Source organism: Notolepis coatsorum, assembly GCF_963971535.1.
Source record: "Notolepis coatsorum genome assembly, chromosome: 8".
In the NCBI taxonomy this organism is placed as follows: domain Eukaryota; kingdom Metazoa; phylum Chordata; class Actinopteri; order Aulopiformes; family Paralepididae; genus Notolepis; species Notolepis coatsorum.
In genome coordinates, this window is record NC_140172.1 from 28,699,190 (window position 1) to 28,725,544 (window position 26,355).

The 26,355-nt window shown below is 45.0% G+C and overlaps 1 pseudogene across 1 annotated transcript; it reads left to right on the forward strand.

Moving 5' to 3' along the window:
• LOC311233374 (pepsin A-like) lies at nt 1–26,079 on the forward strand (annotated as a pseudogene). Its single transcript has 7 exons — nt 1–7; nt 1,580–1,698; nt 3,723–3,920; nt 5,600–5,716; nt 6,292–6,436; nt 7,808–7,906; nt 26,020–26,079. The product of its transcript is annotated as a pepsin A-like (transcript).
• The last annotated feature ends 276 nt before the right edge of the window (nt 26,080–26,355 follow it).

Consider the following 26,355-nt stretch of genomic DNA (forward strand, 5'->3'; position numbering starts at 1 on the left):
ATGGCCAGTAAAGCCTGCAGGATTATTAAAGACCCCAACCACAAACTGTTCTTGATTAATTGAAAATGGGGGACCCGGATGTAAACAAGATGAAAGTCTTTCTCTGGTCTGCATCCTCTTAACAATTGTGTGTATTGAGCTTTACTGTATTGTACCCATTCTGCAATTTGTTAATAAAGTTATATTATCATACTGGCAATCGCGTCTCGCTCTGCCATATTGAGATAACTCTAATCTCCTAGCACTTAATGTGCTCACGAAACAAACAAATGCACTCACATGCACGTGCCCAGGCCACGCCCCTGCGCAGGGACGCGAGAAGTCCGCGGGGAGTGGGGGTGCTGAGATATCGATCGTTTTTGATAAAAAAAATTTTTTTATATAAAATATATATATATTATATAATTATACTTGTAGTTGTATTGTCTGCGAGACATCGCCACCACGCAACACGTCAAAATGCTCGCTATCTGCAAACAGCTCCACTGTCTGTCACATCATAACCAACACTCTCATTCACTAGAGGATACTAGTATGATGAATTGAAAATGGGGGACCCTGATGTAAACAAGACGAAAGTCTTTCTCTGGTCTGCATCCCCTTAACAATTGTATGTATTGAGCTGTACTGTACTGTACCCATTCTGCAATCTGTTAATAAACTTTTCAATCAAACTTTTCAATCAAAACCGCTGCCCAACTCCGCGCTCTGAGCGTGCGACGGTGCGAGACAAGTAACTGTTCTGATGCACACATCACAGCCCAGCTTACCCCACATGGCTGTTGCGCCCTCCCTCTGCAATTCGTTCCCCGCATACATGATCGCCGGCATGCAAAAGGTCTTCAATCACGCTCGGGCTCGGATAGTTCTGCTGGCTTGTTCATATATTCCTTTACTGCGAATTCAGCGTCCCAAAAGTTAACTATCTCCCAGGCAGGGCGCAGCCGCTGTGTCTATTTTTTTTACCAACGGATTTCCAGTTCCGCGTTGACGCTTCCAGGCCGCGTCTATTCGAATCCCAACCGGTTCATGCGTCGGCTACACGCTGTTATAATAACACTGCATTATCGAGACAGCGCCCCTATGACGATCTGAATGAATTCCAAGAGTAGGGTAAATCTGCAGTGCCGTTCCGCTCTGTGACATGAGTAGCCTCGGTTACAAATTTTCCTCCGCGCATGATGACGCATAACGTATAGGATCATATACAGTTGAATTTTTGAATATAGCGTGTATCGGGAATAAACGGCAATCGATAATCTATATATGCGTTTAGGCCTATAACTCACGTCCTAGGAATTACTGCAGAAAACGATAAAAACATACTTATATTCTAGAAGGTATTTTTGTATGAATGTTTGAATGAAAAAGTATAACGTTCCTACATCCTGAACGATAGATAATCGATGTTGAATGGGCCATAGTAATGTCAATTTAGCAATACAATTTAAAAAGTTATAGCCCTGAAAAGAAGGCGAACATCTCCATAGGCTTAGAGTGGTGGCAGACTGGCTATATTGATGGATATAAGTCATGGCAGGGAATGTGTTAACCCTTTCACCTTGGCTTCTGCTCCCAGGAAACCACGATAAATTCAACCCCGGCGTCAGCAGCACCTATGTGAACGATGGCCACTACCTCAGAATCTCCTACGGTACCGGCAGCATGACCGGCCTCCTGGGTTACGACACGGTGACGGTGAGAAACCACGGCAACCAGTCTCAAAACCCCCGCCCTCTTTTCTCGACCAATCACAAGGATCAAGAAAAGAGGGGGGGGGTTTGAGATAGGTGAACTTCTCATGTTAAAGGACCAATAGGCGGCTTGATTTTGGGCAGAATTTTGAAATCTTTTCAAATCTCTCAACCGAATTCGCCCTTCCCAATCAGAATGTGCCAGGATGCCTCCAAAGCCACGCCCCGCTAGGTAGCTAACAGGCAGCTATGTGTGCAACTGTTATGCACATAACAATCGTGCATGTCACTAGAGGGATTGATGGACAGCTCACCCGTTCCAATCATTTGACTTGGCCGTTAGTTTAGGTTATCCTAAAATGTACTTTATTGTACCCATCGTGGGCGAAATGATTCATCTGTGTTTAAAAAGTAGGCATTTTCTTTCAAAATCAGTGGTCACAGGCAGCCATTTTGGAAGAGAGACAACTACACAAACATTCCACGCAAGGACCTCGTATGGAAGCAAATGAGTGCCAGAAGTATTTGAATTTAATCAGACACCGCATTTATAGCATTGAAAATAATAACTTTGAAAACATGTATCTGAATTTGAAAACATGTATCTGAATTTTTTCAGACACCGCATTTTTGTATCTGAATTATTTCAGACACCGCATTTATAGTTTCAGACACCGAATTTATAGCATTGCAAATAAATACTTTGAAAATCATGTATCTGAATTTCTTTGCTCCGAATTTACCTATGCGAAATAAAAATGCAGTGTTAATAAAACAATTCGAATGCATAATAAAATTCAATTCGACGCCAAAAAAAAAATTTGATGCATAATTGCGGTGTATATAATTCGATGGCAAAAATTCGATGCATAATTGCGGTGTATGGAATTCGATGTAAAAAACCAACATCCGGGTATCCAGCTGCAGAACCACAGAACCACCACAGCAGCAGCAGGCTGAGGCCCCTCGCTTCCATTGGCTGATTTGGGTCACGTGATTTGGGTCACGTGACCGTCCGTCCCACCCAATGGCTGAATTGGAGTATTGCACTGCGGGCATTGGCTGATGCATGCGGGATTGATTGATTGATTGATTGATTGAAAACTTTATTAACAGATTGCAGAATTGGTACATGTGACCGCCACAGGCCCTGATTGATTGATTGAAAACTTTATTAACAGATTGTAGAATGGGTACAATGACCGATTGATTGATTGATTGATTGATTGAAAACTTTATTAACAGATTGCAGAATGGGTACAGTGACGTCACAGGCCCGGATTGATTGATTGATTGATTGAAAACTTTATTAACAGATTGTAGAATGGGTACAGTGACCGATTGATTGATTGATTGATTGATTGAAAACTTTATTAACAGATTGCAGAATGGGTACAGTGACGTCACAGGCCCGGATTGATTGATTGATTGATTGATTGAAAACTTTATTAACAGATTGCAGAATGGGTACAGTGACGTCACAGGCCCGGATTGATTGATTGATTGAAAACTTTATTAACAGATTGCAGAATGGGTATAGAGGTGTGATAGGTGTGATAGGTGTGAGAGGTGTGATAGGTGTGATAGGTGTGAAAGGTGTGAGAGGTGTGATAGGTATGATAGGTGTGAGAGGTGTGATAGGTGTGATAGGTGGGATCGGTGTGATAGGTGTGATAGGTGTGATAGGTGTGATAGGTGTGAGAGGTGTGATAGGTGTGATAGGTGTGAGAGGTGTGATAGGTGTGATAGGTGTGATAGGTGTGATAGGTGGGATCGGTGTGATAGGTGTGATAGGTGTGAGAGGTGTGATAGGTGTGATAGGTGTGAGAGGTGTGATAGGTGTGATAGGTGTGAGAGCTGTGATAGGTGTGATAGGTGTGATAGGTGGGATAGGTGTGATAGGTGTGAGAGGTGGGATCGGTGTGAGAGGTGTGATAGGTGTGAGAGGTGTGATAGGTGTGAGAGGTGTGATAGGTGGGATCGGTGTGATAGGTGTGATAGGTGTGAGAGGTGTGATAGGTGTGAGAGGTGGGCGGACTCGCTGTGACCAAGCAGATCATTGGGATGAGTACGACGGAAGCTCCCTTCATGCAGTACATGACCGCTGACGGCATCCTGGGCCTGGCCTACCCGCGCCTGGCTGCCTCCGGGGGCCACGCCCGCCTTCGACAACATGATGAAGCAGGGCCTGGTGGACCAGGACATGTTCTCTGTCTACCTGAGCAGGTACAGTATGAATAAGTAGAGGGATCTTCTCTTGTCTACCTGAGTAGGTATATTCAGAATAAGTAGAGATATCTTCTCTTGTCTACCTGAGCAGGTATATTCAGAATAAGTAGAGGAATCTTCTCTTGTCTACCTGAGCAGGTATATTCAGAATAAGTAGATATCTTCTCTTGTCTACCTGAGTAGGTATATTCAGAATAAGTAGAGATATCTTCTCTTGTCTACCTGAGCAGGTATATTCAGAATAAGTAGAGATATCTTCTCTTGTCTACCTGAGTAGGTATATTTAGAATAAGTAGAGATATCTTCTCTTGTCTACCTGAGTAGGTATATTCAGAATAAGTAGAGATATATTCTATTGTCTACCTGAGCAGGTATATTCAGAATAAGTAGAGATATCTTCTCTTGTCTACCTGAGTAGGTATATTCAGAATAAGTAGAGATATCTTCTCTTGTCTACCTGAGCAGGTATATTCAGAATAAGTAGAGATATCTTCTCTTGTCTACCTGAGTAGGTATATTTAGAATAAGTAGAGATATCTTCTCTTGTCTACCTGAGTAGGTATATTCAGAATAAGTAGAGATATATTCTATTGTCTACCTGAGCAGGTATATTCAGAATAAGTAGAGATATCTTCTCTTGTCTACCTGAGTAGGTATATTCAGAATAAGTAGAGATATCTTCTCTTGTCTACCTGAGTAGGTATATTTAGAATAAGTAGAGGGATCTTCTCCTGGTGGTCCCCAGGTCCAGGCTCAAAACAAGGGGTGATCGAGCCTTCGAGGTGACGGCACCAAGGCTCTGGAACGCTCTCCCCCTGGACCTGCGAACTGCCCCCTCTGAGAACTCTTTTAAAAAACAGCTAAAAAGTAAAAACACATATGTTCAGACAGGCTTTTGGTCATATATAGGCACCCTTTGCCCTCACTGTTCCTATAGTTTTTAGTTATTGACTGATATATTATTGATTATTTAAATTATTTTTATTCTATTATTTTATTTGGTTCACTGTTTTTAACTGTTGTCTGTTGTTGTTGTCATTTATTTCTGATTTTGTTTTTGTTTTTATATGTTAGCTGTAGTGCTGTGAAGGGTGCTATATAAATAAAGGTAATTCATTCAGGTATATTTAGAATAAGTAGAGATCTCCTCTCTTGTCTACCAGAGCAGGTACAGTAAGAACACATGTGAGTAGAGGTACATTATATGTCTAGGTAGATTGTGGACATGGTCAAGGACAAGGTGATATGACTTCATTTATAATGTACATCATTTTTGAAAGAGGAAGGATTTCTGGAAAATACGGTACTGGAAAATATAATACAATATATATATATAAAAGATAAGCTAGCCAACAGGCACTTTAAGGCAATATGCACTTTAAATTGAGCACTGAGCTATTTTGTGCACTGTAGCATTTTTTTTATGTTTGTGAAACACTTCTACTTCAGGGATTGCATTGTATGTATTCTTGTATTGTTTTTATATTGTATGTTTTTATACTGTATGTTTTTTCCACTGGTTTATGATGAAATGAGCATTGCACCGAGACAAATCCCAATCAACCATGTGTTGAAATGGCAATAAAGTATCTATCTATCTAAACAGAGAGCTCTTCTCTCCCCCTCTTTCTTTCTTCCTCTCTCTCTCTCTCTCTCTTGCTCCCCCTCCTCTGTAGACACACTGCTGGGGGCAGCGTGGTGACCTTTGGCGGCGTTGATCCCAACCACTACACTGGTCCCATCCAATGGATCCCTCTCTCCAACGAGCTGTACTGGCAGATCACCGTGGACAGGTAGTAAAGCCACAAGCCCCGCCCTCTTTTCTTGATCCCCCAATCACAACTGTCGCTTCCCTTAGATACATTGTTTTACGTTTTACGGATTTTGGGAATCGGGATTGGAATAAAAAATGCATTTATATTAAACAATACAGAATATACAGCACTTCTTGGGGTCTGTAGGGTAAGCACTTATTCCCTCCCCCCTGAACATTTATGGAGATGTATGGGCCTTTTAAGTCAGTGATAAAAGTGTCTTTCAAGGATAAGTGAGCTCCTGCACTGATTATTATAGTTCAATATTCAATATTTGATCACCAAAACCCCCCAAAAAGCATAAAAAGGGGGCCCCCCCCCGCCCGAAAAGGGCCCATAAAAATCGGGCTTGCGCGCTACGTGCGCTCGGTTAAAATACATACAGGTATAGTGCCCTTTTCAGCCTTTGAGCACCTGCCCCTCTAAAGTCGTGTGCACGTCCCTGACTAAGATAACCCTGTCTGCTTAGGGCTTCCCTTGATGACTGAAGCCTGGTGTGTGTGTGTGTGTGTGTGTGTGTGTGTGTGTGTGTGTACCTTGTGCCCCCCCTTTAGTGTGACAGTCAATGGCCAGGTCGTGGCCTGCAACGGCGGCTGCCAGGCTATCGTGGACACCGGAACCTCTCTGATCATCGGACCCCAGAGCGACATCAACGACATCAACCAGGCTGTGGGCGCCACTGCCAACCAGCACGGAGACGTAAGTGCCAACCAGGATACCATATATATAAGCTGCGCCAGTGGGATGAAAATAAGATAAAATTAGGTATTCCTTTATTGATTCCCTTGGGGAAATTCAGGCATCATAGCAGCATGGTGGGAGGGGGAGGGGGAGGTACAGGTACATTGTGATAGTAGAAGACATGATACAGGTCATAACGTTATAGTACAGTGGAGAAGTAAAAATACAAATGTAATAAAAATAGAAATAGGCAGTATAAACAATAGAACAATATAATTAACTCTGGACATGCAGATATGGGTAAGTGGCAGTGTAAAAAGGTCACGTGCGAGATGAGGGTATATATGCCCTCTCTCAGTTATATTTGCCCTACAATAAATATAGTTATAATCTAATATCTAAACTAATATCTAATCTAATATATATAATCAAAAAATGCTAAATGCAAGTAATTGTAAATATATGCTCTGATGAAGTAAGTATACAGTATACACATAATGTGCAGTATGCTAATCGAATCTAATATATATATACATAATCTAAACATGCTAAATGTATACACATAAGCGCACTTCATATGTTATATAAAATGGAACGGTCCCGGCCTCCTAAGTGGGCGGGACACTGTGAGATTGCTGGACAAGTCAGTGGCTCAGGAGGTAGAGCGGTCGTCTGGTAGTCGGAAAGGTTCCCGGTTCGATTCCCGCTCCTCCCGGGCAGCGTGTCGAAGTGTCCTTGAGCAAGACACTTAACCCCTGATTGCTCCCGAGCTGGCACCTTGCATGGTTGCTTCCGCCATCAGTGGGTGAATGTGAGGAACAATATTGTTTTAAGCTGCTATATACATTTTGTGTCAGGATGTTTAAACTTTTGTAAACATGGTCCAATATGTACCTTGATCTCTATACTGTCAAAAGCTCTGCATCTTTCACTGGGGTGCATGGAACCTGTGTTTGACATAGTGTCTTAAAGTTGACCTAGCTCAAACCCTGCCCTCTTTCTTGATCCTCCAATCACAACTGTTGCTTACCTCGGACTTCCCCTTTGTCAGAGGAAAGCAACAGCAGTTTGTGATTGGAGGATCAAGGGGGGTTTTAGATAGATAAACCCACTTGATGCAGTGTGGGAAGTGAGAATGAGTTGATTCATCTCCCTTTTGAAATGTCTCAACCAGAGCTTGGAGCGGTAGGATGGATGAACGACAGCTCAGTGCATTGATTCTCTCTCTCTCTCTCTCTCTCTCTCTCTCTCTCTCTCTCTCTCTCTCTCTCTCTCTCTCTCTCTCTCTCTCTCTCTCTCTCTCTCTCTCTCTCTCTCTCTCTCTCTCTCTCTCTCTCTCTCTCTCTCTCTCTCTCTCTCTCTCTCTCTCTCTCTCTCTCTCTCTCTCAGTATCTGGTGGACTGTAAGAACCTTTCACAAATGCCCGTTGTGACTTTCAACATCAAAGGACATAAATTCACCATTCCAGCTTCGGCTTATGTCCGTCAGGTAAGTTCAAGTTCAAGTTCATGTCAGCGGTACCTCCGGCTTGGTCAGTCGTCCCTACGAACAGTGTCAGCCGGTGGGAAGCCGGTGGGGTATGTATCCTGGTCGTTGTAAACAGCGACTCCTACTGGTCGGTCGGGGCACCTGCTCAGCAGGGAAGGGATTGGGGGGGAGGTAGTGTGATCCTCCCACGCGTTACATTCCCCCAGTGAGAGTCCTTGCTGTCAGGTGAAAAGAAGCGGCTGGCTGACATGTATCGGAGGAGACCCCAGAGTTTGCACCGAACTTGGAAAATCTGCTTTTAGCTTCTGTTCTCCAGGCAAGTGGACATACATTGGTATCCGTTGGACAGTCACAACTGTTGGTTTAGGTTTACTTTATTTGATCAAGGGGGACAGCGTACATTAATAAAACATTTTACAGATGTAAATGCACCCAATTTTTGCCAAAAGGCTAATTTCCATTGGCAGTCCCCCTCCTGCCAGAAGGTACAGGCTAAGATCCTGTGTGAAAAAGGGTTAGCAATAAAAACAGAATAAAATCAAGATAAATAACATTAGAATAAAAACACAACAAAAGCACATGATAGGGATACAGGTCACAATACAGTATAGGTGGCCAAAATGTTCCGGCCCATTAATGGCCTGTATCCGGCAGGCCGGAAGAAATTAATAGGCCCTAGTCCGGTTGCCAGAATCGGCCAAGTAGGCGGCAATGACTGACTGGCCGATTCCGGCCCGAGTACACTGGGCCAGGTCCGGGGTTGCCGGAAGCGGTGAACGTCCGGTTGCCTAAAGCAGCCCAGATGCGGCCCAAACACACTGGGCCAGGTCTGGTTGCCCGAAGCCTAGCCGACACTGCCAATGCAATACTGGTACTACACAGTAAATTCCGCAGAGTACATTTGACTCAAACTGAGTAAAGAAATTTTACTCAGTTTGAGTGAAATGTACTCAGTTTGAGTCAGCGGAATTTACTGTGTACCCAGTATTCTGCCAGAGCTACTCCACTATCTGCCTATGACCGTACATTACCGGAAATACAGTAGGAAATGGTTGATTAGTAATACAATGCCACATATTTAAGGACCCTTCCCTTTACCAATGGAGTATTGGCATGTCCCTCATTGAAAAATTCAGAAGTTTACATGCTGTCTCCTACCTCACTGAAATATATTCTCAGTGTATGTGCACATTGTACACAATATACATCATTCTGCAGTGAAGCTCAAATATCAAGTAAAGTAACAATTACCCTCATACATGCTACTTTTTCCAGTTAAAAATGACAACTTGAATAGATATTTAAACATTTATTAACAAAAAATATCACATCCTCCTCTCTGAACCCAACGACAAAGCCTCCAATGAAATGAACCCATTGTTCCCCTGCAACAGCTTCTCCCACAGGGGATCTTTGATTAAACACCTGCTATCAGAAGAATATAGACAGTCAGAAAAAAAGTTCACTGTTTACTACTTAAGTACATTTAAAAGTAGAAACTTTGACTTTTACTCAAGTGTGTACTTTCACTTAAACTTTCATGTTAGTCTAGCTTAGCAAATTCTTTTAGGAGAATTAATACAAAAACCGAGTGATATGGCCGTTCAGTTGTAAATGAAAGCCTGCATTTAGTAAGACGTTGTTTATAAATGTCTTTTGGTTTGGTTATGAATGAATGACAGCATCTCTATAGCACAGCTCTATTACTAGGACATAAAGTGCTTTGGAATGACTGCATACATCTTTCACAACGGGTGGCCCCAGCAGGAATCAAACCCCTAACCGTGACAGTGTTAGTGCCATGCTCGGAGTGCCAAGCACAAGACCCCAATGTTATGCGGGGCTCTGCTCATAGGCGGGCGGCTCGTGGTGTGGCTCGTAGTCCTGGTAGTCCTGGTTGTAGAAGCAACCGTCGCCCTCCATGGAGCCCCCCCTCCTCCCGCGTCACCCCAGCAAGGTGGCGGGTGGCGACCCTGACGGGGTGAGCCATGGTGGGGTGGCGGGGGGCCGGCAGGGGGAGGCCCCTGGCCCTGGGGGGGGCTCCGGAGTAAAGCGCCAGGGGGCCGGGCCGGGAGGCGCCCCTGGGGCACCCCGGGAGGCGTAGGCATAGCCTTACGGACCACGGGGGAATAGGTGACGTGGCACCACGGGGGAATAGGTGACGTGGGGGCGTGGCGTGGGTCTGGGGGAGCTGTCGCCGGCCCCGGCGAGGCGTGCTGGTCCCCGACGTGGAGGGGACGGGACTTCCACTCACCGAACTACTGCCCTACACGAAAAGTGAAAAAGGCAAATAAAAAGAACGAACCACAAATTCAACGACAGAACGAAGACAGAAGAGAAGAGGATGAGATAGAGAGAGAGAGATGGAGAGAGAGAGAAGAGAGAGAGAGAAGAGAGAGAGAAGAGATAGAGAAGAGAGAGAAGGAAAGCAAGATAACAAAATACAACAAGAGCCACAGTATGGAAGTTTTATCAGACACCGAATTTATAGCATTGAAAATAATTACTTTGAAAACATGTATCTGAATTTTTTCAGACACAGAACTTATAGCATTGAAAATAATTACTTTGAAAACATGTATCTGAATTTTTTCAGACACCGAATTTATAGCATTGAAAATAATTACTTTGAAAATCATGTATCTGAATTTTTTTGCTCCGAATTTACCTATGTGAAATAGAAATTCAATGTAAAAAATTCGAATGCATAATAAAATTCAATGTAAAAAATTTGATGCATAATTGCGGTGTATAAAATTCAATGTAAAAAATTCGATGCATAATTGCGGTGTATAAAATTCAATGTAAAAAATTCGATGCATAATTGCGGTGTATAAAATTCGATGTAAAAAACCATCATCCGGGCTACCCAGACAGGATAAGCAATCGAGCCTGGATGCAATCGAATTGACTTCTGGCCTATCACTGCACGGCTTTGTCAGTCATGTGATCACACCAACCCGGGAGAAAGATGGCGGTATATATACATACGTTGGGGAGAGAATATACATACGGTGGGGAGGAGACTGTACATTAGGAGGGGGTGGGTGGGAGAGAAATATACATACGGTGGGGAGAGAATATATAATAATAATAATAATAACTTTATTTGTATAGCACTTTTCATACAGAGGTTGCAGTTCAAAGTGCTTCACAACAGTAAAAAATACAGGCATAAGCGAGCATAAAAAGATAGACGGGTAGAATCACAGTGTTTCACATTAGGATCTAGCATCCCAATAGGCTCTCCGCTTACAGTTTTCAGTAACACAAATAGTAAAATTTAAAATAAAAAAATATACATACGGTGGGGAGGAGACTGTACATTAGGAGGGGGTGGGAGAGAATATATACATACGGTGGGGAGGAGACTGTACATTAGGAGGGGGTGGGTGGGAGAGAAATATACATACGGTGGGGAGAGAATATATACATACGGTGGGGAGGAGACTGTATATTAGGAGGGGGTGGGAGAGAAATATACATATGGTTGGGAGAGAATATATACATACGGTGGGGAGGAGACTGTACATTGGGAGGGGGTGGGAGAGAATATATACATACGGTGGGGAGAAGACTGTACATTAGGAGGGGGTGGGAGAGAAATATACATATGGTGGGGAGAGAATATATACATACGGTGGGGAGGAGACTGTACATTAGGAGGGGGTGGGTGGGAGAGAAATATACATATGGTGGGGAGAGAATATATACATACGGTGGGGAGGAGACTGTCTATTATATGTATATTTCTCTCCCACCCACCCCCTCCTAATGTACAGTCTCCTCCCCACCGTATGTATATATTCTCTCCCCATCATATGTATATATTCTCTCCCCACCGTATGTATATTTCTCTCCCACCCACCCCCTCCTAATGTACAGTCTCCTCCCCACCGTATGTATATATTCTCTCCCCACCGTATGTATATTTCTCTCCCACCCCCTCCTAATGTACAGTCTCCTCCCCACCGTATGTATATATTCTCTCCCCACCGTATGTATATTTCTCTCCCCACCGTATGTATATATACCGCCATCTTTCTCCCGGGTTGGTGTGATCACATGACTGACAAAGCCGTGCAGTGATAGGCCAGAAGTCAGTTCGATTGCATCCAGGTTCGATTGCTTATCCTGTCTGGGTAGCCCGGATGCGTGAATACCAAACCAAGCCGCATTTCTCGGAGACGCTCTCTGATTGGCCGACGCCTGTTTCTACACTGGTTAAGCTTAGGCACTCTTCGAAGTTGGTTAAGGTTAGAGTTTGTCTTAGAGCATGGCGATAGAACGCCAGGTAGTTTGCAGGCTGTTTGACGTGGAAATGGGCAAAGACACAGCTCGTCACGGATTGGGCAAACGCGTCAGTGGCCAATCAGAGAGCGTCAGTCAGTGCCAATCAGAGAGCGTCTCCGAGAAATGCGGCTTGGTTTGATATACACGCAGCCCGGGTGCGTGTATCCTTTCGGCAACTGGCTTGTCCTTCCACGTTCCCGTTTGGCGCTCTGATTGGCCAGGTCATGTGACATGTGCGCCCAATAGCGTGTTTGCCCATTTCCGCGTCGAACAGCCTGCAAACTACCTGGTGTTCTATCGCCATGCTCTAAGACAAACTCTAACCTTAACCAACTTCGAAAGAGTGCCTAAGCTTAACCGTCGAAAGAACTTGCCGTCACGCTCTAAGACAAACTCTAACCATAACCAACTTCGAAAGAGTGCCTAAGATTAACCCTGCAAAAACTTGCCGTCCCACGATTGGCGCTCATGTCACATGACCTGGCCAATCAGAGCGCCAAACGGGAACGCGGAAGGACAAGCCAGTTGCTGAAAGGATTCACGCAGCCCGGATGATGGTTTTTTACATCGAATTTTATACACCGCAATTATGCATTGAATTTTTTATATAGAATTTTATACACCGCAATTATGCATTGGATTTTTTACATTGGATTTTATACACCGCAATTATGCATAGAATTTTTTTACATTGAATTTTATTATGCATTCGAATTTTTTACATTGAATTTTAAACACTGAATTTTTATTTCACATAAGGTAAATTCGGAGCAAAAAAATTCAGATACATGATTTTCAAAGTAATTCTTTTCAATGCTATACATTCGGTGTCTGAAAAAAATCAGATACATGTTTTCAAAGTAATTATTTTCAATGCTATAAATTCGGTGTCTGAAAAAATTCAGATACATGTTTTCAAAGTAATTATTTTCAATGCTATAAATTCAATTCAGATACATGTTTTCAAAGTAATTATTTTCAATGCTATAAATTCTGTGTCTGATAAAATTCAAATACTTCTGTCACTCATTTGCTTCCATACCACAGCAACAATAATAATAATTTTTAACAATAATTTGTGATGCCATCACACAAACTGGCATTTAAAGGGTTACAATTCAAAATGTATTGAATATGTGTTTTTTTTTTTTTTTTATACAATACTTTGTGATGCCCATCACAAACACTGGAATTTAAATGGGAAAAAATTCAAACATTCCTGCACCAGAATGCAGGAATTTAAGTCTTTGTAACAAAATAATGGTATTAGGAATACATTTGCCTCCTGCGTGAACTGTGCATAGCTGAATACTGTATTTTAACGTCGGTCATATGGTGGTACTTGGAGAGCCAGCTACGTTCTCAGGTGGTACTTGGTGTAAAAAGTTTGAGACCAGGGTGAGGCCAGGCTATGGAGGGCTTTGAAGGTGAGGAGTAGTGTTTTGAAGTTAATGCGTTCCTTGATCGGGAGCCAGTGGAGGGAGTGGAGGACAGGAGTGATGTGTTCGCGGGACCGGGTGTTAGTGAGGAGGCGGGCGGCTGAGTTTTGGACCATCTGCAGTTTATGGAGGGAGCGGGAGGTGATGCCAGTGAGGAGGGAGTTACAGTAGTCCAGGAGGGAGGAGATGAAGGCGTGTATGAGGGATTCAGCAGCAGGGGTAGAGGCAGTGACGGATTTTGGCAATGTTGCGGAGGTGAAAATATGAAGTTTTGACAATGGAGCGGACATGGGGGTCAAATGAGAGGGTGGGGTCGAGGATGACACAGAGGTTGCGGACTAGGGGGGAGGGGGTGATGGTGGAGTCATTGATGGTGAGTGTGATGGGTAATACAATAATTTATACTGTAGCATTACAAACCATTTGACAGCCAGGTCCTGCACCTCCGTTCTTGTCCTCTAGGAGCCATCGCAGAATGGCCAAGACCTTCCTCATCCAGCATACTGTCCTTCTGAAGCTCTGAAGTCATTAGTGGTCATGAACCTAGAGAGAGAGAGCGAGAATACGTTAGTAGATAGTCTAAGGCCAGTGATTCCAGGGATTAAAGCAAAAAAAATTCTCCTTTTAAGGGAGCCTACCCCCCCCCCCCCCCTCCTAATGTACAGTCGCCTCCTCATCATATGTATATATTTACTGTTAGGATCTCTGGGTAACAGTACTGTATATTTGCATATCGTATATGTGACAAATGTAACAGTACTATATACCTGTAAGTCATGTATGTCCCTATGTCATAAATGTCATGATGTCATGTATGTTGTGTATGTCATAAATGTCACTATGAATTGAAAATGGGGGACCCTGATGATGTAAACAAGACACATCTTTCTCTGGTCTGTATCCCCTTAACAATTGTGTGTATTGCTACTGGATTTACCAGATCCAGAGTGAATGAATGAATGAAAACTTTATTTAATACACGAGACCCTCTTCTTGGGACCAAGTAAGGTTTCGTCGATAATCCAATGTACAGTTCCCCCCCCCCGCCTACCCAACCACCTCCAATGTACAGTCCCCCCACCCCACCTACCCAACCTCCTCCAATGTACAGTTTCTTCGTCAAATGTATATATACTCTCTTTTCTAGACTATTTTTGTATCACAAACAATACTGTATTTGTAAATCTGGTATGTCATAAATGTATAGATGTAGCAGTACTGTCTATCTGTATGTCATATATGTTATGATGAATTGAAAATGGGGGACCCTGATGTAAACAAGACGAAAGTCTTTCTCTGGTCTGCATCCCCTTAACAATTGTATGTATTGAGCTGTACTGTACTGTACCCATTCTGCAATCTGTTAATAAAGTTTTCAATCAATCAATCAATCAATCACTTACAAGCATGACCACTTGAAGATCTTGAAGACTTGGTAGATCTTGACCGTCTTGGGAGAGAGAGCGAGAGAGAAGGCATTACAGGATGACTCTTTGAAAATGATGTCCCAGATTAAAAAGTATATATTATATACAGTCACACACAGACTGTACATTGGAGGTGATTGGGTGGGTGGGGTGGGGGGGTTGGGTAGGAGGGGTGGGTGGGGGACACTGTACAACTGTACAAGCACAACTGTACATTGGAATATTGACAAAACCATGTTTGGTAATTTACTGTACATTGGAGGGGGTTGGGTTAGGACATTTACAGGGGCCAGTTTCGAATTGCAGTCTCCCGTAGGTGTTCTTTGAGAGTGGTTTTGAAAGTGTGACTTGGAGACTTGTGTGACTTGGAGACTCGTGTGACTTGGAGACTTGTGTGACTTGGAGACTTGTGTGACTTGTGTGACTTGGAGACTTGTGTGACTTGGAGACTCGTGTGACTTGTGTGACTTGGAGACTTGTGTGACTTGGAGACTCGTGTGACTTGTGTGACTTGGAGACTTGTGTGACATGGAGACTCATGTGACTTGGAGACTTGTGTGACTGGGAGACTCGTGTGACTCGTGTGACTTGGAGACTTGTGTGACTTGGAGACTTGTGTGACTTGTGTGACTTGGAGACTTGTGTGACTTGGAGACTCGTGTGACTCGTGTGACTTGGAGACTTGTGTGACTTGTGTGACTTGTGTGACTTGGAGACTCGTGTGACTTGTGTGACTTGGAGACTTGTGTGACTTGGAGACTCGTGTGACTTGTGTGACTTGGAGACTTGTTTGACTTGGAGACTCGTGTAACTTGGAGACTCGTGTGACTTGTGTGACTTGTGTGACTTGGAGACTCGTGTGACTTGTGTGACTTGGAGACTTGTGTGACTTGGAGACTCGTGTGACTTGTGTGACTTGGAGACTTGTGTGACTTGGAGACTTGTGTGACTTGGAGACTTGTGTGACTTGGAGACTTACTTACGCGTGCTCGCATTCACTGGGGGCCTACAAATACATTCTTTCATGGGGCCTTGAATCTGGAGCTACACCCCTGTGTGTGTACTTATATAAGCAGATAATTTTCTGCAGAAATGTTGTCCCGCTAATTTAATGTGTTTCAGATGTACTCACAGTGCTACATGCATTGTATGGGATGCATGACTTTCATGTTCAGTTTTACTGTAAAAGGTAATGTACAATTAGCAATTCTGTATATTGGGCTAAACCTTTCTGAAGCAGAGACTTAGTTAGTAGCTCCCCTGTTAGCCTCTTTAGCTCCCCTGTTAGCTCCCCTGTTAGCTCCCCTGTTAGCCTCTTTAGCTCCCCTGTTAGCTCCCCTGTTAGCCTCTTTAGCTGCGGCTGTTAGCTCCCCTGTTAGCTCCCCTGTTAGCCTCTTTAGCTCCCCTGTTAGCTCCCCTGTTAGCTCCCCTGTTAACCTCTTTAGCTCCCCTGTTAGCTCCCCTGTTAGCCTCTTTAGCTGCGGCTGTTAGCTCCCTTGTTAGCTCCCCTGTTAGCCTCTTTAGCTCCCCTGTTAGCTCCCCTGTTAGCCGAATCTGGGTTTAACATGATTTGTGGAGCTCCCTCTGCAGGGTGTTGTGGTCGTGATATTCACTGACCTTTGGGAAGTATTTTGACATGTACACCGGGTTCCTTGGTCGTGTAGTGTATCTTGTAGACCAGGCCCATTGCAAGTTGCTGTACTCTGTCGTCTACTAAGCCATCCTAGGTTGTCAAAGTGGGCAGGGGTGAGGTGGGTTCTAGGAGTAAGGTCAAGCAGTAGTCTGACCAGTTTGTTTTGAGATGTTTGTGTAGCAGGGTGGATTATCCCTACTTGAGAGTAGATGTACACTGTCACCAGGTAGGGGGGAACGCAGCAGATCTGAGTCCAACTGAATCCCCGACTTTAGTGCAGGAGTGGATGGGGCCTAGGATTTACTAACCTAGGTGTAGTGCGCTGGTCCAGCTTTAACAAATTATCTCTGTATCTTTTCAATGTAAATAATAAATCAGTAACCTCACAAAGATACTAATCTAATTATCTTTAAAGTGCACTATGCAGTGAGCTGCTGGTTAAAGGCATTAACCACAGTATTGTTATGTTAGCTACTGAGCTGCTGGTTAAAGGCCTTAACCACAGTATTGTTATGTTAGCTACTGAGCTGCTGGTTAAAGGCATTAACCACAGTATTGTTATGTTAGCTACTGAGCTGCTGGTTAAAGGCATTAACCACAGTATTGTTATGTTAGCTACTGAGCTGCTGGTTAAAGGCCTTAACCACAGTATTGTTATGTTAGTTACTGAGCTGCTGGTTAAAGGCATTAACCACAGTATTGTTATGTTAGCTACTGAGCTGCTGGTTAAAGGCATTAATCACAGTATTGTTATGTTAGCTACTGAGTTGCTGGTTAAAGGCCTTAACCACAGTATTACATTAGCCAATAAGCTGCTGGTTAAAGGCATTAACCACAGTATTGTTATGTTAGCTACGTTGAGCTGCTAGTTCTGTATCGTTAGGGCTCAGCTTGGCTTCGCCTTCTGCACTATCTCGCGTACGTGCACGCGTACTGAATAAACCACAAATGTACCTCTAATACCAGTATTAGTCTGACCACACCCCTCATCAGCTTACCTTCATAAGCAGGTGTGTGGTCACCTGCTCTCCTCCTTCTCGCTTTCACCACAAGGAAGAGGTGCCTCGGTAGATCCCCACACTTGACACCATGATGGAAGAAATTGGATTAGGAACAGCTTGGGAAACAAGGATACGTTGACATCATATCTTTATTTTCTCTCTCACTATTTTCGAGAAAATACGGCGATATTGTCTTCGTACTGGAGTGTCTAGAAGATGATGATCATTCTACAAACCCTCCACCGGTTTTCGTATTGGGAGCACGCCGCTGCATGCTTCTCAACTGCAGTTCCTTGCTGTGTTTGTTGGGGTGAAACCTGTCAAGCCACAGCTGAACTGTCGGACATGCCGCTGTTGTGAGGAGCGGTGCGTTCCAGGTTGGGTGAGTAGTGTTTGCTGGCGGGCTCCACTTGTCTGTTAGTGCTATGGGGGCTACTAGACGAAGTTTATGGAAACCGGCCCCAGGCTAGGGTCCTTTGTTTAGCCGTCTAGGCGACAGAAGGCCTTGGTCTGGCGACCATTATAGTTTTAACTAGTGGGCCGCGACCATTGACACTGGTGATCCCTGTGTGTTCTGGACGAGTGGATTCTCTCTGTCACCGTGTTAAGACCCCATCTTTCATATCCAAATGAGAGTATTCCTTCACGAGGGGATATGTGCATGTAATGTGCGATAGCGGCGGATTCATGTTCAAAGTCAGCTATACAGGCCAGTTGGTACTGTGCTGATTCCGCCGGACGTGTTATTATCACCGTTGTGAAGCGGTGTTGACGTCTTGTTTTTCCTTTTCTCTTAAAAAGTGAGGAGGGTTCAGAACGGCGGCCTGTCTGGGTGAGTGTTATGTCATTGTTTACATGTTCATAGCTTACGGTTAGCCGGTCGGTGGCCTGGCGCGGGGTGGCTTGGCTTCTCGCGCGCCGCCGGGAGCTCGCTCCTGATCGCGTGCGTCGTAGATCGGCGTCTCGCGAGCGGAAGCGATAGCACCCGAACGGCTGGAGCAGCCGTTAGCTTGATGCTATTCTGTTGAACGTGCTTTGATTTTTAACATGTTTTACACTTTTGACCACGACGTCATCCTTGACAGGGGATGTTCGTCAACCCTGCCCGAGCCTAGACGGGGATTGCGTCAACAAAGAGGACTGTAGCGACTGGTGGAGCGGCGACGCTGCCCGGATCGAACAACACGGGACGCTTGTGACTGCACTTCGCTGATCTGCGTTCCGGGCAGGTACGGGGTTGGCCAGACCCTCATAACACGTCTTCTGGTTTTACCTTGCTAAATGTATTGTGAATGACGGTGTTTTTTCCCAAAACGTGTGTTGTTGCAATGCATTTGAGATACGTTGCGGGTTGTGTGTGAGCTGTTTTTGTCACTGGCAGTAGCTTCTCCGTGCAGGTCGTGATGTATTGATCTGGTTGTTGTGTGAGAAACATCATGGTGTTTATGTGTACCGTGTACTCACTACTAAGGCAACTAACCTATGAAGCTATGCTTGGTGACGAGTGAGTAAAAGAATGTTCTTTCTCAGACTGTAATGACAATGAACAGTGAGTTCACACATTAACAGGTTTTCCTGTTTTAACTGGCCGTATTTAGGGTAAAATAGGAGGATTGTGTTTCCCCCCCCGGTTCCCTGGGGACTTTATCACCTCCTATCAGACATGTTGTGCATTAATTGTGTCTTTTGTGTGGTAGGGATACGATGTAACTCTCAGCTTGATTGCTGAGGTTGTGCTAAATCTGCTGGAGAAACTTATTTCCTAAAGGGAAATTGGTTTGGTTGCTGTCGTGTGCTTAGCAAGGCCTGTGGTCGATACTAATCAAGAATGATGTATTCTCTCATTGTGATGATGATGGGTTGTGTGTGTCATGTGACCTACAACTGGGTTGTACTGGCCACAGAAGCACATGTGTATGTTGGACCGGGGTTCTTAGAGCCCTCTCTATTCTGTGTTTTTCCTTAGTAAAAATCAGATAGCAGGTTAGCTCGTGCGCTGTGTGGAGCTGTGAAACGCTTCATAGAGCTGACTATGACTGTGTCATATTCTCTTTTTGTCGTTACGTCGTATCATGGGTGTGGGGTCGTAAAGGGGTGAACTGGTAACCTTTCCTCTCCCCATTGTTCTGTCGGTCAGGGGTACACCCCCTGTCCTTCAAGGTTCCCGTCACGTGGCGGTTCGGCACGTTACGGGGGGGGGGGGGGGGGGGGGGGGAGGGAGTTCCTGGTCCCACGGCCTGGTATATTGGGCGTGTGCACCGCAGGAATTCCCCCGCCATAGAGTACGTCACCGTGCGCGTCTCTGTTGGTAGGACTTCCGTGTGCTGTTCAGGTCCATGTGATGGATCTGTTTTCAGGGGGGGTGGTCAGGGCTCCTCCTCACCAAGCGCCTACTCAGGCCTTCTGTGAGTTCGGACTCCTTCTTCCATGTGATCCATGTGAGGAAGCCTCCATCAGAGTACAGAGCCTTCCTCCTCAGATTGTCAAAGTGAGTGGACCCTCTAGAAGGGTCCTTTTCTATTGTATGTATATTCGATTCAATTCGTTTATTGAGTGTGTATGGGTTCGGTGCCTCTTCCCCGGAGGCCCTAAAACCAGTTTTTTACATGGCTCAAGGTGCAATATATTCTTTTCAATCTGTACAGCTCGCGTGGGAAGTCTCTCTGGGGATCCCCGTCTCTTTCCTATGGGAGGGTGGTGGGATGTAAAAATGTGTACATTTTTTACCCCGGCTGTGTAGACTGGGATACATACTGTTGATGCTTCCTTCTTTCTATTCCAGAAGTGTTGGAGTTAGGGAGTGTCACACCCCTCTTGTCGTTCCCCTGGGCGCCTTGGGGATTCAATGGCAGGTCTAAATAGCCTGTTCATTGATGGGGGTGTGTCCCGACGCACGTATAGTGCTAGCTCGCTGTAAACAGGCGATTGACTGGCACGCCTTAGTTGCTTGTGGTTGAAACAGCGTTTTTATAAAGCAACTGAGATGGGGGTTTTTCCTCTTCCGGCGACCACATCCCATGACCTGGGTGGGTTGTCGACGGATCCTCGTTCATGTCTGGGGGATGATGACGGGATGGATCTGAACATATGTAGTGGGGTCTCACGCCCTTGGGGTGGGCCACCAGGCGCGGTTCGTCCCGACGTCTGGGTGGCGCCTTCTTTTCATGTTAAGATCAACACGCATATCTGCCCTTTTCCTGGGGCATGTCGGCGTGGTTAGGGCACGGGACTGGTTCTGGTCACGCTGGTCCAGATCAGTTGAACCCGTTGTCCGCCGGGGATGCAGATCTGCTGTTCTGGTACCCTGAGGGACTTGGGCTTTTTTCAGGGGGAAAAATGCCAGGTCGGTCTGGGTGTCACAGGGTTAAGCGCTATGGAGACCCTGGTTGGGTATGTTTTTACTCAGCACTGTCGTCATGGCTTACAGCCATGCCATTCTGTACGCGCTCGATCTCGTCGGATCTCGGCCGCTACACAGGTTGGTCCTGGTTAGTACTTGGTTGGGAGACCGCCGGGGAATACCAGGTACGGTGTGCTTAGGGGCTGGTTCTCCATTGTTTTTCGCTCCTCTCTCACGCATGGCGAAGAGGGGCCTGTGGGGGTGGTTTTTTGACCTCCTCTGGTGACCCTGTGCTTCCCGTACCGCCAGGCCCGGTCCGAAGTGATGTTTGCGACCCGTAGGCCTGGGTTAACCCTTTTTGGAAACTGAAACACTTGTACTGCGGTATAGCCGGTGTATACCCGCAGGTGTGTTTTGGAGTTTTTTCTTGAGGGGTTATAGGAACAACCACCGCATTGGGTAACACCGAGGTGGTTGATTCCCTGGTGTGTTGGAGCAGTGTCAACTCCCGGGTTCACCGGTTGAGGGTGCCCCTGCACGTTCATGACGTCTGCCAATCGTGTCAGCCTTCTCTGCCTCGACCCCTCTGGGTGGGGGTTGTTAAATGGAGGCTTGGTCATGCAACACCGCCAGCTTACGCTCCTTCCGCCGGGGCGGCTGTGTTCAGCTGTCCCCTCTGGCGCCTGTCTCGTCCGCAGTCTCCAGGCTAGGGTTAACAGCCTGTTGCCTGGTTTTTCCCCGGTGCGCTGCCTGCTTCCGTTGGTTAACCTTTTTTGTGTGCTTACGGCCATGCTGACTGCCTATTCTGCAGGGTCAGTGTGCCAGGCGGTGTACTATTGGGGGGACGGGGCCCGCTCGGCTTACTGGCCTGGTTGGTTCCGCCTGGGAATACCAGGTGCAGTAACTGAGGGGCCTTTGTCCGAATACGCTGGCGATGTGGGGGGCGGGGCACTACGTGCCCACCTGGTGGGGTCTTGATGCTGGCATCATGGACTTCTCCGGGCCCCCATTCCAGGGAGTCCAGTCCTTTTGGTGGGTCTGGGTCTTCCTTCGTGCTCCGCTGCTACGGCCTTGCCACGGGGTTGGGTTTGCCCTTGACCCCGTGATTCTGGGGGCAGTAACGAGGTTGTTCCTCCGTTCGTTCCCGGGTGGCATGCGGGTTGTGCGTGTGTGTAGTCTTGGGTCAAGCCACGGTCTGCTCACCCTGTGCGTTAAGTTGCTTGAGAGCTCTTCGCACGGTCGGGTCCGTCGCCTTCCCGTGAAGCCTCTAATAGGGGGGATACCCTCCATTAGGGGGGGTCGGGGGGGCTCGGCCCTCCCTGTTCTGATGGTTTTGGGGGGCTGTCAGCGGGGTGTATTTGTCAGCCAAGTGGCTCCGCTTGGCCTCCCTTGTGCAGAAGGCGAAGCCAAGCTGAGCCCTAACGATACAGAACGTTAGGTTATGACTATAACCAAGTTCTGTTAGTTAGGGCGATGCTTGGCTTCGGACGGCCGCTGCAGCCCTTGACCTCACCTTGTGGTGAAAGCTTGGGAAGGAGGAGAGCAGGTGACCACACACCTGCTTATGAAGGTAAGCTGATGAGGGGTGTGGTCAGACTAATACTGGTATTAGAGGTACATTTGTGGTTTATTCAGTACGCGTGCACGTACGCGAGATAGTGCAGAAGGCGAAGCCAAGCATCGCCCTAACTAACAGAACTTGGTTATAGTCATAACCTAACGTTAACGGCCTTAACCACAGTATTACATAAGCTAATGAGCTGCTGGTTAAAGGCATTAACCACAGTATTGTTATGTTAGCTACTGAGCTGCTGGTTAAAGGCCTTAACCACAGTATTACATTAGCCAATAAGCTGCTGGTTAAAGGCATTAACCACAGTATTGTTATGTTAGCTACGTTGAGCTGCTAGTTAACGGCCTTAACCACAGTATTACATTAGCTAATGAGCTGCTGGTTAAAGGCATTAACCACATGTTATGTTAGCTACTGAGCTGCTGGTTAAAGGCCTTAACCACAGTATTACATTAGCCAATAAGCTGCTGGTTAAAGGCATTAACCACAGTATTGTTATGTTAGCTACGTTGAGCTGCTAGTTAACGGCCTTAACCACAGTATTACATTAGCTAATGAGCTGCTGGTTAAAGGCATTAACCACAGTATTGTTATGTTAGCTACGTTGAGTAGGGTGACCAAACGTCCTCTTTTGCCCGGACATGTCCTCTTTTCACGCCCTGTCCGGGGCGTCCGGGGGGGGTTTATAAATTCATGGAAATGTCCGGGGTTTCATTGTTTTTAAGTTTCAGTTTCAGTTTCACAGCCCTTTGCGAGCATCTGAAGGCTCGGGACTGCATTTTTCGCCAAACATATAAATTACCGAATTAAAGCGCTATTCGTTGCCGTTCGAATGCCATCTGAATCGCCCAAATCCGTGCCTCGGTTCTCGAGTTACATGCCGATATGTCAGGCGTGCGCCAGATTATCACCCCGGACTCCCGGAGAAGCATGCAGCTGCAGAGCCGCAGAGCCAGCAGCACTCTCGGGCCGCGCGCTGACGGCCGCGCTGTGAGGGCCGCTCAGCAGCGCCACCCACCCAATGGCTGAATTGCCAATGGCTGAATTGGAGTATTGCACTGTGCGGGCACAGCTGCAAGATCCGTGCGGGGCCAGACTCGAGGGAGTAAATTAACATACTTTTGCTCACACAATATCTTGAATGAATGCGTTTATTTATTTCGAACATAAATTGAAAATAAATAATAATAAAAAACAAGTAATAAACAGATTAAAAAACAAACAAGCAGGAGTATAGAATGAAGTGTAAACGTATGTATTCCTACCCCCTTGATTGATTGATTGATTGATTGATTGATTGAAAACTTTATTAACAGATTGCAGAATGGGTACAATACAGTACGGCTCAATACACACAATTGTTAAGGGGATGCAGACCAGAGAAAGACTTTCGTCTTGTTTACATCAGGGTCCCCCATTTTCAATTCATCATATGACATACATGACATACAGATAGACAGTATTCAATATACCTTCACACTCTATTATCTTATGCAACTCATATTCACTCCACAAACTGAAATATACATACATTGTTGAATGAACAGCCTGTTTCTTGAAGTTAGACTCTCCTCTAAATTGTAACCCCCCTCTCTATAACAGCATTTTTGGATGTTACCCGGGAGTGAATTGTTTCGTGCTTTAAACATGATTTGTGCAGTCTTAAATTCAGCCAGGTCCCAGAGTTTCATGGCATGTGATTTAAAAAATAGTGTGTTTGTGTGTTCCAGATATCCTACCTTATTGATAATCAAATCAAAATCAAATGTATTTGTAAGGCCCGACAACACACGTTCATGTCCCTTCAGGCTATGGATTTGCAGTGTTTTCCAGCTTATACAAAAAATATATATATTATTTTGGAATATTGCAACTATACTACACAAAAACGTGAGTACACAAGTTCAACTCATGTTCAGCCCTATGTTACTCATTAGCACTAAAAGTGATTTTACTTTATTGTGTACGAAACTTGAGAATGTTATCTTTCAAAAGAGACCAGGCTTATGCATGTGTTATAAGCATACAGTATAAAGATAAGCTTTGCAAAAAAAGTATGCAGTCCTCAAGTTCAAGTATAAAAAAAGAATGGCCGCTTTTCTGGGTGCATGTTTCCAAGCATATGTTAAAACAATAAAGGCATCTTTGAGTAAACTTTTAGTAGAGATTCAAGATTCAAGAGGTTTATTCATCACATACAGTACAGTACACAAGACATAGTGAAATGAAGGTGGCCATGCCCGCTTCGATTGTGCAAAGTATCATTAAGTATCTCGAGGCTGGGGCCAGCATGTCCTCTTTTTTGGAAATCAAAATATGGTCACCCTAACGTTGAGCTGCTAGTTAACGGCCTTAACCACAGTATTACATTAGCTAATGAGCTGCTGGTTAAAGGCATTAACCATAGTATTGTTATGTTAGCTACGTTGAGCTGCTAGTTAACGGCCTTAACCACAGTATTACATTAGCTAATGAGCTGCTGGTTAAAGGCATTAACCACAGTATTGTTATGTTAGCTACTGAGCTGCAAAGGCCTTAACCACAGTATTACATTAGCCAATAAGCTGCTGGTTAAAGGCATTAACCACAGTATTGTTATGTTAGCTACGTTGAGCTGCTAGTTAACGGCCTTAACCACAGTATTACATTAGCTACTGAGCTGCTGGTTAAAGGCCTTAACCACAGTATTGTTATGTTAGCTACTGAGCTGCTGGTTAAAGGCATTAACCACAGTATTGTTATGTTAGCTACTGAGCTGCTGGTTAAAGGCATTAACCACAGTATTGTTATGTTAGCTACTGAGCTGCTGGTTAAAGGCATTAACCACAGTATTGTTATGTTAGCTACTGAGCTGCGGTTAAAGGCCTTAACCACAGTATTGTTATGTTAGCTACTGAGCTGCTGGTTAAAGGCCTTAACCAGAGTATTGTTATGTTAGCTACTGAGCTGCTGCAGGCCTTAACCACAGTATTGTTATGTTAGCTATGAGCTGCTAGTTAAAGGCCATAACCACAGTATTACATATACTCTTGTTAGCTTTATGAGGCTACATCAACACGCTCCTATGAGTGCAGCTATGTTAGCTTTATGAGGCTACATCAACACGCTCCTATGAGTGCAGCTAATGTTAGCTTTATGAGGCTACATCAACAGGCTCCTATGAGTGCAGCTAATGTTAGCTTTATGAGGCTCTGCCCCCCCCCCCTCCACTCCTCTAACACCCACCTCGCTCTGCCCCCCCCCTCCACTCCTCTAACATTTTATTTATTCATTTTATTATTATTATTTTATTTGTTGCCATTAAAATAATAGGCAAGCATTGTTAGATATTTAGTATCCCTTCATTTAAGAACGACTCAGTATTTAAACAATAGTCTTTTATTATATCTTCTGTTCTCGTGCTTCAGCACGCCGCTTGCTCTCAGTCTGCAAACTCTGGAGTTCACGCGCAGCGTCAGCTCCAATGACGTCACCACGTAACAGCGTGGTACGTCCATACACAACATCCCCTCCTTACTAGGACATAAACTCCAAGGTCCCATACAGAAATGTGTGTGAATTCAATTACTTTCTTTTTTCACTTACAGGATACCCTTCAATTCTGTTACCTGTTATCAAAAATAAACAAATGTTCACCATGAACAAAACTCCACCTTTCAATTAGTGAATGCATGTGAATATCATTGAACATGAATAATAATACATAATACATAACAATATCTGGCACCCACTCTTTTTTTTTT